This window comes from Notamacropus eugenii, chromosome 1 (genome assembly GCF_028372415.1).
Source record: "Notamacropus eugenii isolate mMacEug1 chromosome 1, mMacEug1.pri_v2, whole genome shotgun sequence".
NCBI classification, from domain to species: domain Eukaryota; kingdom Metazoa; phylum Chordata; class Mammalia; order Diprotodontia; family Macropodidae; genus Notamacropus; species Notamacropus eugenii.
The window spans coordinates 346,729,916-346,740,725 of NC_092872.1; positions in this window are offsets into that span (position 1 = coordinate 346,729,916).

A 10,810-nucleotide genomic window follows, 5' to 3' on the forward strand; every position below is an offset into this window, starting at 1 on the left:
TCATGAAAAGATATGATGTTAATTTGGCATGAAAAATTCTTAGTAAAATCATGGTAGCTCTGCTTTCCTAAATGTCTATAAACAATTTTAAAAATAAATTTTCATTGTTTAACATCATCACAATTTTCTCCAGTACCTTCCTTTCAGTCTCCTAGAGAGCCATCCTACATAATAGTATTTTTTTAAAGAATAAATAAAAAGAAAGAAAATCAGTACAACCAACCAATAGATTGAAATAGTAAACAAAACAAAACAAAATAATCACATGCAGTGTGCAACACCTGTGGCCCTTTCACATCTACTAAGGCATAGATTGGGGCTGTCTTCTCATATCTCTTCATTTCAGTCCTGCTTGATCTTCATAACTTTGCTACATTTACTTTTTATTCTTTTGGTCTGTTGTTCTTTCTATTTACATTGTTACCTTGTTTACACTGGACATGTTTTCTTGACTGTGTTCATTTCACTCTGCATCAGTTCATGCAGATCTTTCTATGATTCTCTGTATTCATCATTTCTTATAGCACAGTAATATTCCATTATATTCACATATGGCCAACAAACTATGGTTTGTTTACCTTTTCCTCAATCAATGAACATCTACTTTGTTTTCAATTCTTTGCTATCATAGAAAGTGCAACTATAAATATTTTCATGTACTTGGAAACTTTCTTCTTATCAATGGCTTCCTTGGGATATAATCTTAACAATCAAGTATTTGTTTAAAAATTTATGGACATTTTAATTACTTTATTTGCATAATTCCATATTCTATTGTTATACCATTGGTTGTACCATTTTATAGCTCCACCAGCAATGTATTACTGTGCCTATCATTCCACAACCTCTCCAACATTTATTATTGACATTTTTTGTCAATTTATAGGGTGTGAGGTGAAATCCCAGGGTTGTTTTGATGAACATTTCTATTATTAGTGATCTGGAACATTCTATCATGTGGTTGTAAATGCTTTTCAATTCTTTTGAGAACCATTAGTTAATATCATTTGACCACTTATCTATTGGGGAATGGTCATGTCATATGACATAGCCATATATATAAAATATAAGTATATAAACATAAATACATACATACATACATAATACATATATGTACACACATAGTTATTTAAATTATTTATATATCTTGGAATCAAACTTTTATCAGAGAAATTTGATATCGATTGTTTTCCCATTTGACCACTTTGTTTATTAGCCTATGTACGTTATTTTTTCTGTGCAGAAGCTTTTCAGGTCCCTTTAATCAAAGTTACCTATTTTATCTTTTGTAATTGCCTCTATCTCTTGTCAGATTAAGAGTACATCTACTACTCATAGGTGTGAGAGGTACATATGACCTGTTTCTCTTTTGATTTTTTTAAAAAGTATGATCTTTAATATTAAGGTCACACATCCAATTGGAATATATTATGGAATATGATACCAAGTGTTCATCTAAGCCCAACTTCTACCAGTCCATTAACAATTTGTTTAATAATCTGTTCTAGAATTTTGCCAGGAATGGGCAGACATTAAGTTTGTGGTAGTTTCCCTAATACGCCTTTTACTTCCTTCTTTGTATTTGTTCATTCAATCTAATATTTATTGAACCCTTCCTCTGTGTAAGACCTTATATTGGAAGCAATGAGGAATGTAGAAATGAAAAAGGCACAGCTGGTATTCTCAAAGTAGTTCACTGTGTAGTTGGGGGAGACACTATTCACACACATCAATTAGACAAAAATGCATAGCATATACTTAAGCACTAACTTGTACGACTCTCAGTTCTGTAGGATCCCAGAGAACGGAGAGTCCAGCATGTGCTGGAGTAGAATTAGTGTCAAAGTCAGTAAACATTTATTTAGTGCCTACTATGTGCAGGCACTGTACTAAGCATTGGCATAAGACAGTCTCTGCCCTCAAGGACTCACATTCTAATGGGGGAAGGCAAACAATAAAAAGAAGAAGAAAGAAGGGGAGAGGAGCAGGTTACCCAGCCCTGGGGCATGAAGTCCTGCAGCTGGGGTGGGAAATGATCTGAGGAGGTGTGAATTATGGACTTGATTTAATCTTACAGAATGATGAATTTCTGGAGATCATTGTAATTCAGTAGCTCAGTCTCTTGAGTGGTCAGGGAAGGTATTAGGAAGGAGGTTGGAATTAATTTAAATTCTGAAGGAAGGGTGAGACTTAGAAGGGGGAAATGAATCAGATAGAAGTGGATGGAGTAAAGATATAGATGTTAGAATGTCAGGATGTGTAGAAGGTTGGAGTATCGGGTCCTATGGGAGAGTAATGGGAGAAAAGACTGGAAAGGGAATTTGGTACCACATTGCTGAAGGCCTTGAACACCAGGCAAACCTTTTTCTTTTTAAATTTTGTAGGTAATGGAAGTTTGGAAATGAGAAAGGAGAATGAGGTGATGAAGATGATTCTGTAGAAAGACTAATTTTGTCCTTTCACTTTTGATTAGAAGACTGGGAAAGATCTGAAATGTCCTCCTGCCTATACCCTAAAGAAATCAAAGAAAGAGGAAAAATTTCTGTTTGTATAAAAATATTTATAGTAACTCTTTTCATGGTAGTCAAAAATTGTAAACTAAAGAAGTATCCTGTTGTGAAATGGCTAAACAAATTGTGGTACGTGAATGTAATGTGGTATTGTTATACCAGAAAAAATGATGAAGTGGACAATTTCAGAGGAAACTGGCAATGCCTGAGAATACTGAGTGTGTAGGTTTACACAATGATATGCAATGTAGACTGTGTGAAGGTGATAATGTAAAATGAGGATGGGAAGATACCTTGGAGTGAGGTTATGGAGCACAGACTCTGGGACTACTTCCGAACTCCTTCTACTACTTCCAAACTACTTCCAGAGGGCTGCTGGATATGGCTTCTCTCAGGTTTCTAAGGATAATACTTGAGGGATTGAGGAGTGTTTTCTTCAGTACTGTCATTCACAAACTGCCACCAGTATGCTGCCCATTGATTATCAATTTATATCAATTAGCTAGTCTTATTGAATTAGATACCTATTTTAGATATAGGTATTTAGATATAGGTATCTAAAACGGATACCTATTTTAGAAATAGGTATGCACTAAGGTAGAACAGTTGGTACAAAACTTCCTCCCAAACCAGAGGCACATTGTTTTTCAAAAGTAGATGGAGAGTCCAGGGAAAGTGGGCTGTGACTCAGATAATGGAAATGATCTATTTTCTCTTTTTTGGTCCTTCATGGGGTCTTCTTGAAGTCCCCATTAGGTATGGTATAGGTATGATCTGCTGGGGATCTTTGTAACGTCCTAAAGATGCCTTTCTTCAGGGTGTCTGCTTAGCTGTCAATTAATCTCTCAGCTTCTGATAGTGCTGTCAGTCCTGGCTGTTCCAAGAAAATGCTTATTGATATATATGGGAAGTACCAAATCTTGTAACTTCCTGAAGCAAGGTCTTTCTCTGGCAATATGAGTAGTGCAGGAGACAGAGACCCTCTCCTTTTCTCTACCAAGAGATTCCCTCTAAGGGGCTTGGCTGAGCCTATTCCATTTCCAGGTTGGCTTATCACTGGAATGCCAGATTATGAGCTAGCTTATTGTTTTTGTCCAAGCTTCACAGGGCACATCCAACTCTCTCTTACCAACTTAATATGCTTCCATTGTAGCATTATTTCATTTTTTAATGGCTTAAAGCACTCTACTCTTTCCCACCTTGATTAACTAGCTTGTTCACACATAGTTTATGTCTTTGATTGATGGACTTGATTCAGTAGAGGTGTTTAGGCCTTGTTCATATTTAGTTTTACACATTTGATTGATTGATTCAGTGAGAAGTCTAGGCTTTCTGTGTTTGATTGAAGTGGAGTGGGCTCTACCCTTATATTTTTTCTCCACTTTAATATTTGCTGTCCTCAGCAATCAATTGGAGTGTTTTTGGCAAAGTCTACAGTCCCAAATCTTAAACAGCTCTCTAGTGACTTGGGGAGGGCAACATTATGGTTTTGTTTTTTTTTGTTGTTATATTCCCCAGTGCTTGGTACTAAAAAGTCTCAGGAAAAGTCATAATCAAATTAATAACTTGACATTCTCCTGTATTTTAAATTCTTGGTGATACAATTTAACAAATAAACATCATTTTTCAAAGTTCTGTCTGGATTGGTGCTCACAAAAGGTCTTCTCCAGTCTCCAAATAATGAAACATATACATAATAAAAAAACATAAAAAAGGAGAAGCAAACCAAGCCTCCCTTCTCAGAGGGCAAGCCTGATATCTACAGAGGTCCTGCTCAGAGTATGCTGGGCTCTCCTCACTGGGATAACTTGGAGTCCACTGGAAGTCAACCTCCTCCCCATTCAATTGAAAAAACAAACTATTTGGCTTGGTGCTTGTGTGGCAACACTGATACTCTCTGAGGATGGGGATGGGAAATAGGGGAAGAAGAGGAGAGGGGTTTGATCTTTGCCATCCTTCACTGAGGAATACCTCTGCTCTGGGTTCATTTAGGTACCAAGTATTACCACAAACTGGCACTGAGTCCAGGGAGACTACCTATCTCTCCCTTTGCTCTTGCTCCCTTCCCCTCACCCCAACCAGGTTTAATTATTAATCAACTTAAAAAGAAAATCAAACTTTATAGCTCAGAAATAATCCTGATCTCTACAAAGATTATAGAATATATGGGGCTCTCCGGATAGGGAGGAATTAGGGTGACTTCCACCTCTCTCAGTCTCTTCTCCCCTCTGTTTGGAGAGCTCAGAGGTGGGGTATGAAAGTTCTCCTGATGCCTTTCTTTATGGAGGGTAGGAATCAGACTCTCAGATCACTCCACTTTGCATCCTCTGCTCTGAGTGGTTTCAACAAGATGTTCCCCTGCTTTCCTGCCTCCTTTTGTGTGCTGTCTCCCCCTTTAGGTTGTATGCTCATTGAGGGCAGGGATTGTACTGTCTTTCTCTTTTAATTAATTGTATCCTAGCACTACGTACAGTGCCTGGAACATCATAGGCACTTGATAAATATTTATTGGATTGGACTTCCAGTCAAGCCCTCATCCTTAGGTGAGAAGCCAAACTCTTGTGGGTAAAACTCTTGTATGATTTCCTCAGTGCATAAGACCATTCACCTGGGGTTTGGGAAAACAAAGAAAGAAAGGAAAAACAAACCTTTGTGTCCCTTTCTACACAAGGGTCCCTATGCCATAGGCAACTCTCTCAGAGGTCTAGATTAAGAAATCCAGGATTCATCTACACAGGTACCATCTTGCATTTACTAATAAATAATAATATTTTTTATTAATAATTATGTTTATTAATAATTATAATAGCATTTGTATAGTGCTTTTCAAACTATCTCATTTTATCCTTACAACAACCTTGGTAGGAAGTGGCTATTATTATTCTCATTTTACAGATAGGAAACTCAGGTTGAAAGATGTTAAGGGACTTGCCCAGGTATCACTTATTTCATAAAGGTCTGAGTTCAAATTCAAGCTTCCTGACTCCAATTCTAGAACATTAGCTGCGATGTCACTTAGTGGCCTCATGACAAGTCCTTTCCAGAAATGGTACTACTATTACCAGAGCAAAACATGGAAAGGGTGAGGGCAGAGAGATTCATGGCATGGAGATGGATGGAGAGTGCAGGTCCTGGTTTGTAGAATTATGGAGAACTTTGACCAATTAGGAGCCAGGGTTTCAGGGTAGGAGCTGGAGAGCTGGAGAGAAGGCAGGAGGTAAGAAGATGACCAGAGGCCAACTGTGTAGTGGGTTTATGCTGGGCAAGTTATGGACTTGTCTCACCACTCAGGTGCCAAGTGGAGACATTATTCATCATGGTCAGACCTTAGATCCTCCATTAATGGCTTGAAATACAATTGAGCCCTTGCTCATGGAGAAAAGACTAAGGATAGGCTAAATGCTTCTTAGACAATCTCATTTAACATGAGTTTGCTCTGGGCCTGCTGTTTAAGGGTCGGGTTTGTTATATTCATTCTTCTCTAGTACCTCAAGGTGTTAGGGAGTCTTTGCTCTCTGCTATTGGCTGGACTCCTTTCCCCCAATTTTAGAGGTCCAAGCACCCCAGTTCCTTATAATTACTCTTATCTGATTTTTACAAAAGAATATTTACTTCAAAGGTATAGCTAGAACAAAGGGCTAATCATTTCTCCTAACACCTTGGGGACATAATTCCCCTCTATACCACTCAGTCTTTGGGGAGGAGAAGAGGACTAATTTAGTTTAACCCAGTTTCTATATAGCATTAGTTCCCCTAAATTAAAGTCCAAAGCCCCATCTGGCTGGTACTGTAGGCTATGAATGTGCTGGAACTAGCTCATGCTAGGGAGCCAATTGTTAAATTTTCAATGTTGAGCATTTACACCTTGGCAATTGACAAAATCTACAAGTCAAGACTTGATTTATTATTTTTTGGATTGCTTAGAATTTAGAAAGTAATGGAAAAATATTAATAAAACTCAGGTTAAATTTAAAAGTGTATCCTTCATACATTTCTTATGAGAGAGATTTTTTAATTTATTATTTATTATGTATATTATATATTATTATATATTTATTAGCTCATCACTGTCTGGGACCTTGGTTTCTTAAGGATTTCTTGCTGGATTAGCTGCAATATCTGACCAGGAATATTGGGCTCCAGAGTCCTAATGTTTCAAGATCCTGGGTCTGAGAATCCGCTTCTTGCTCTTAGAACTGAAAAAGACAAATGAAACTAACCCTAAGTCTGTTTCTTGGCCACATAGTCTAGGATTAGGGGAGGGAAATGGCCCTTAGGTCCTTCCCCTACTTACCACATGATATCAGCTGCTGTGAGTGAATGAGTTCTTCACTCACAGACATCTACAGATAAAGACTAGCTTAGTCATATTGGTTTAACAGCCAATAGAAAAATGTTTCTCCCAACCCTACCACAGTAGGCCAATGTAGAATGTTTACATAGTTCCAAATCTCCTGTCTTGCAGAAGTAGATCCTTGGCTGACACACACAGATGTCTTCATTTTAGGTGGTCTGGGGATGTGCCAGACCTCCACTATACTTATTTAAACCCTTATAGAAGGGAGGCTAACTCTTTAGATGAACAAACTTTTCATCTCATAGGGGCTGTTGTTATTACTGACCTGCATGCATCTCCCAAGGGACCTGGCAAGCCATTTTTGTTGGATACCTTTGTTGAATCTTTTTTATCTCCTTGATGAATTTTGTATGTAGTAGCACACGTAGATACATACATATTTATCCATCCACTCATCTATTGATTTATTCATTTGCTCATCTATATGTCTGTCTGTTTATTGTCTGCATCATCGAATCAATCTCTTCATGAATTTGCATTTAGAGCCAGGGTATACTTGGCCCAAGACACTGTGACACTGAAACTTTAAGTGGTGCTTCAGAAGTGTGGTAGGTATTCAAAAGCCCAAGAAAGGGAAGGATTGTATTTTAGGTGTGGGGAATGTCATGACTAAGGCACGGAGGTAGTAGACAACAAGGCACACTGGTGAGTTTGGGGCTCAAGGACAGAGGAAATAAGAGATCTGGGATATCATATGTTGCCTATTTGCCTGCTTGCTCTATCCAGGCTGAGATGAGGCAGCAGAGATGCACCTGCTGTGAGGAAAGGCATATGGGGCAAGACACGGGGGATGGGAGAAGAAGGCTGGCTTAGGGGAGAGGCCTGTTCGCTACAGCTGCAAGGGATGATAAAAAGGATACAAACACAAATGGGAATCCACAGGCTGTGCAGGATGTTGAACTCATTTACATAAATATTGTTTGCAAAGAGCAATTAGTAGTTCATTTACATTCAGTGAAGGAGCAAATTGTATTTTTTCAGGGAACCAAGTATTTGCCCATATGTGCAAATCTGGTGCCCTATAATTGTCCCCTGAAGAAGGAGCTGCTAATAGATCTCTTTTTAGTGTCTGTCTTGCTGTGTTTAGATGTACAATTTCTCTCTTAAAAAAAGACAGCCCACAACTAGGCTGGGGTCTCATCTTCATGTCCTCTCCTCAATAGCAGGTGGGATTCTATTTGTATACCTGTTCATGCTGTGAATACCCCTGAGGTCTCTGGGTTTGGGCCCTGACCTACCCAGGTGGGGGCCTGAGGAGCAAGTATCTACACTTCATTCCCTAAGGGCTTCAAGAGCTACCATCACTCCTAAGGTAAAGCTATCCATTCCCAGTCCTGAATCTATAGCTTGGTCCCGGGTCATACCTGCCTCCTGGATATGTTATTCTGGCTTACATCAGAGAGTCTAGGGGATGAGCACAGCTGAAAGTCAGACCTGGTTCTGCACAGAACTTGCAAAATATTTCCTTTCTCTGAGCATCAGGTTCATCAATTATCAAATTCTTCAACTTTAAAAAGTCTATGAATGAATGAATCTTTTCTCCCCAATGACACAGACTCCAACTCCTAAATACTATGATAAATGGTCTTCATGTGTAGCTATCATCAAAAGAATTTATTGTTTGGTGGCCAGCCTTTGTGTACTCAGCTCATTTCTTCATTAAAGTGGACTGTCAAATGGTGATATGATTCTTGACCTTTTTACTTCCCTTCTGTATTTCTCACTGTTGCATGGAATTGATTGGATGAATTCAAATCCCACCTTCTGAAAGAGGTTTTCTATGTCCTTTCTCCTCTCCTCATGCCCCTGCTAGTGCCTTTCATTTGCAGTTACCTTTCATTTATATTTTATATGTGAATTTTTTCCACACATTGTTTCCCTCATTAGAAAGGATGCTCTCTGAGGATATTATGGTTTTGTTTTGTTTTTACTGTAACCCCCACCTCCTTCTTGAAGTCTCCACAAACCTTTGCCCACAGTCTTCAGTCTTATTATATTACTCTCCCTGATCCTGTCTTTGCCAGTCAAAATTCTACCTATTCTTTCAGACTCAGTTCAATGAATGGGCAATTGACAAAATGGACACATTCAGAGTGATGCAGAGCATTAGACGGAACTAAAGCACCTTGGTTCCAATCCTAGTCCTGACCCTTGCCACTTTTGAGAGACTCTGGGCATATCACTTAGCTTCCCTGGCCCTCAGTTTCTTCAGCTCTAAAATAAGGGACTAGATAAGGTTCCTTACCCAGAACCTGTGGCCATGAGGCCGCATGTGGCCTTCTAGGTCCTTGGGTGCTTCCCTTTGACAGAATCCAAATGTCACAGAACAAATCCCCTTAATAAAAGGCTTTGTTCTGTAAAACTTGGACTCAGTCAAAAGGTCACACTCAAGAATTTAGAAGGCCACAGGTTCCCCACCCCTGGACTAGATAATTCCTGAAGTTCATTTCAGCTTTAAATCCATGACAAAATCTAGGAGGGACACCAAAATGCCAGCTAAGGGAAATGAGGTGTACTTTGGTCTTGAGAGGAGGAAATTGGCATGTGGGGGACAGAGGGTGGGGAAGGGCATGATCACTATGTCTAAGTAATAGAAGGGCTGCTTCATGGAAGGATTAAACTTGTTCTCTTTGGATCAAGAGTGTAGAACTAGGAACAATGGGTAGAAATTAGAGAGACACAGGTTTCAGTTTAATATAAGCAAAAACTTCCTAACAATCATAAAGACTAATTAAAGATATCAAAGAAAGAGGAAAAGGAGACATTTATATAAAAAATAGTTACAGCAGCTCTTTTTATAGTGAACTAAGGGGGCGCCTATCTCTTGGGGAATGACTAAACAAATTATGTTATATGAATGTCATAAGAAATGCCAAAATGGACAGTTTCAGAGGAAACTAGGGAATTTTCTCTAAAAGGATAAAGAGTGAATGAAGTAAGCAGAACTAGGAGAAGAATTCATACACTAACACCATTATAATGAAAAATAATTTTGAAAAACTTTAGAACTCTCATCAATACAATGTAAATCATGATTTCAGAGGACTGAAGATAAAGAGGTGATGGACCTAAATTGAAGAATAAGACATATTTTTTGACATGTCCACTGTGGGAATTTGCTTCACTGGACTATGCATTTTTGTTACAAAGGTTTTAAAAAATTGTTCAGTGGGGGAAGGTGGGAGGGAGAGAAAATATATGCTTGTAAAAATAATTAAAATTTTTTAAATTTAAAAATTAAAAGTTTTTAAATTTTTGAAAGTGAGAGACCTGATAAGATTAAATGATTTCTAAGGCTCTTGTCACATATAAATCATAGTATCCTATGTTCCCTTAATCCTTGACTTGTCCAAAACAGAAATGGGAAGTCCTGGATGGAGTCAATGGCCAGAGGAACATAATGAGGTCCAGCATGGCTTTTCCTAGATGCTTTCTCAGGTCTCTTTCAGCTCAGAGAGTCTAGGTTTTATGAGTACTCTGACAGTATGATTCTATGGTCTCTTCCATCTCCTCCATCAAACACTTGAAGATTCTTTGGAATACTGATTTTGTGATTTATCCTTAGCTATTCCTTGTAGTCATGATTTACTGTTACATATGCTAACTGGTTGGTTGTTGTCTTTCGTCTTTGAAGAGGACCAAAATGACACCACCATTGTAAAGTGAAATTTCAGTGTGTCCAACTATGGCTGAATGCTCTACCACAGGTTGGGCACACACATGCTAACTAATGTGATGAAAACATGAATTATATTTAAACTTCTCAGTGTCAGCAACTAAACTTTTCTAATTAAATATATGCAAATATTAGTTTATATTACCTGTTAGATAATATAAACATTAACCCCACTAGGAAAAACCACGAATCAGATTTTCTAGGGCTTCTCAGCAAGTATGTCTTGTGTCAGTACTCAATGACAAAATTTCCTCTCTGCCCAGCTGA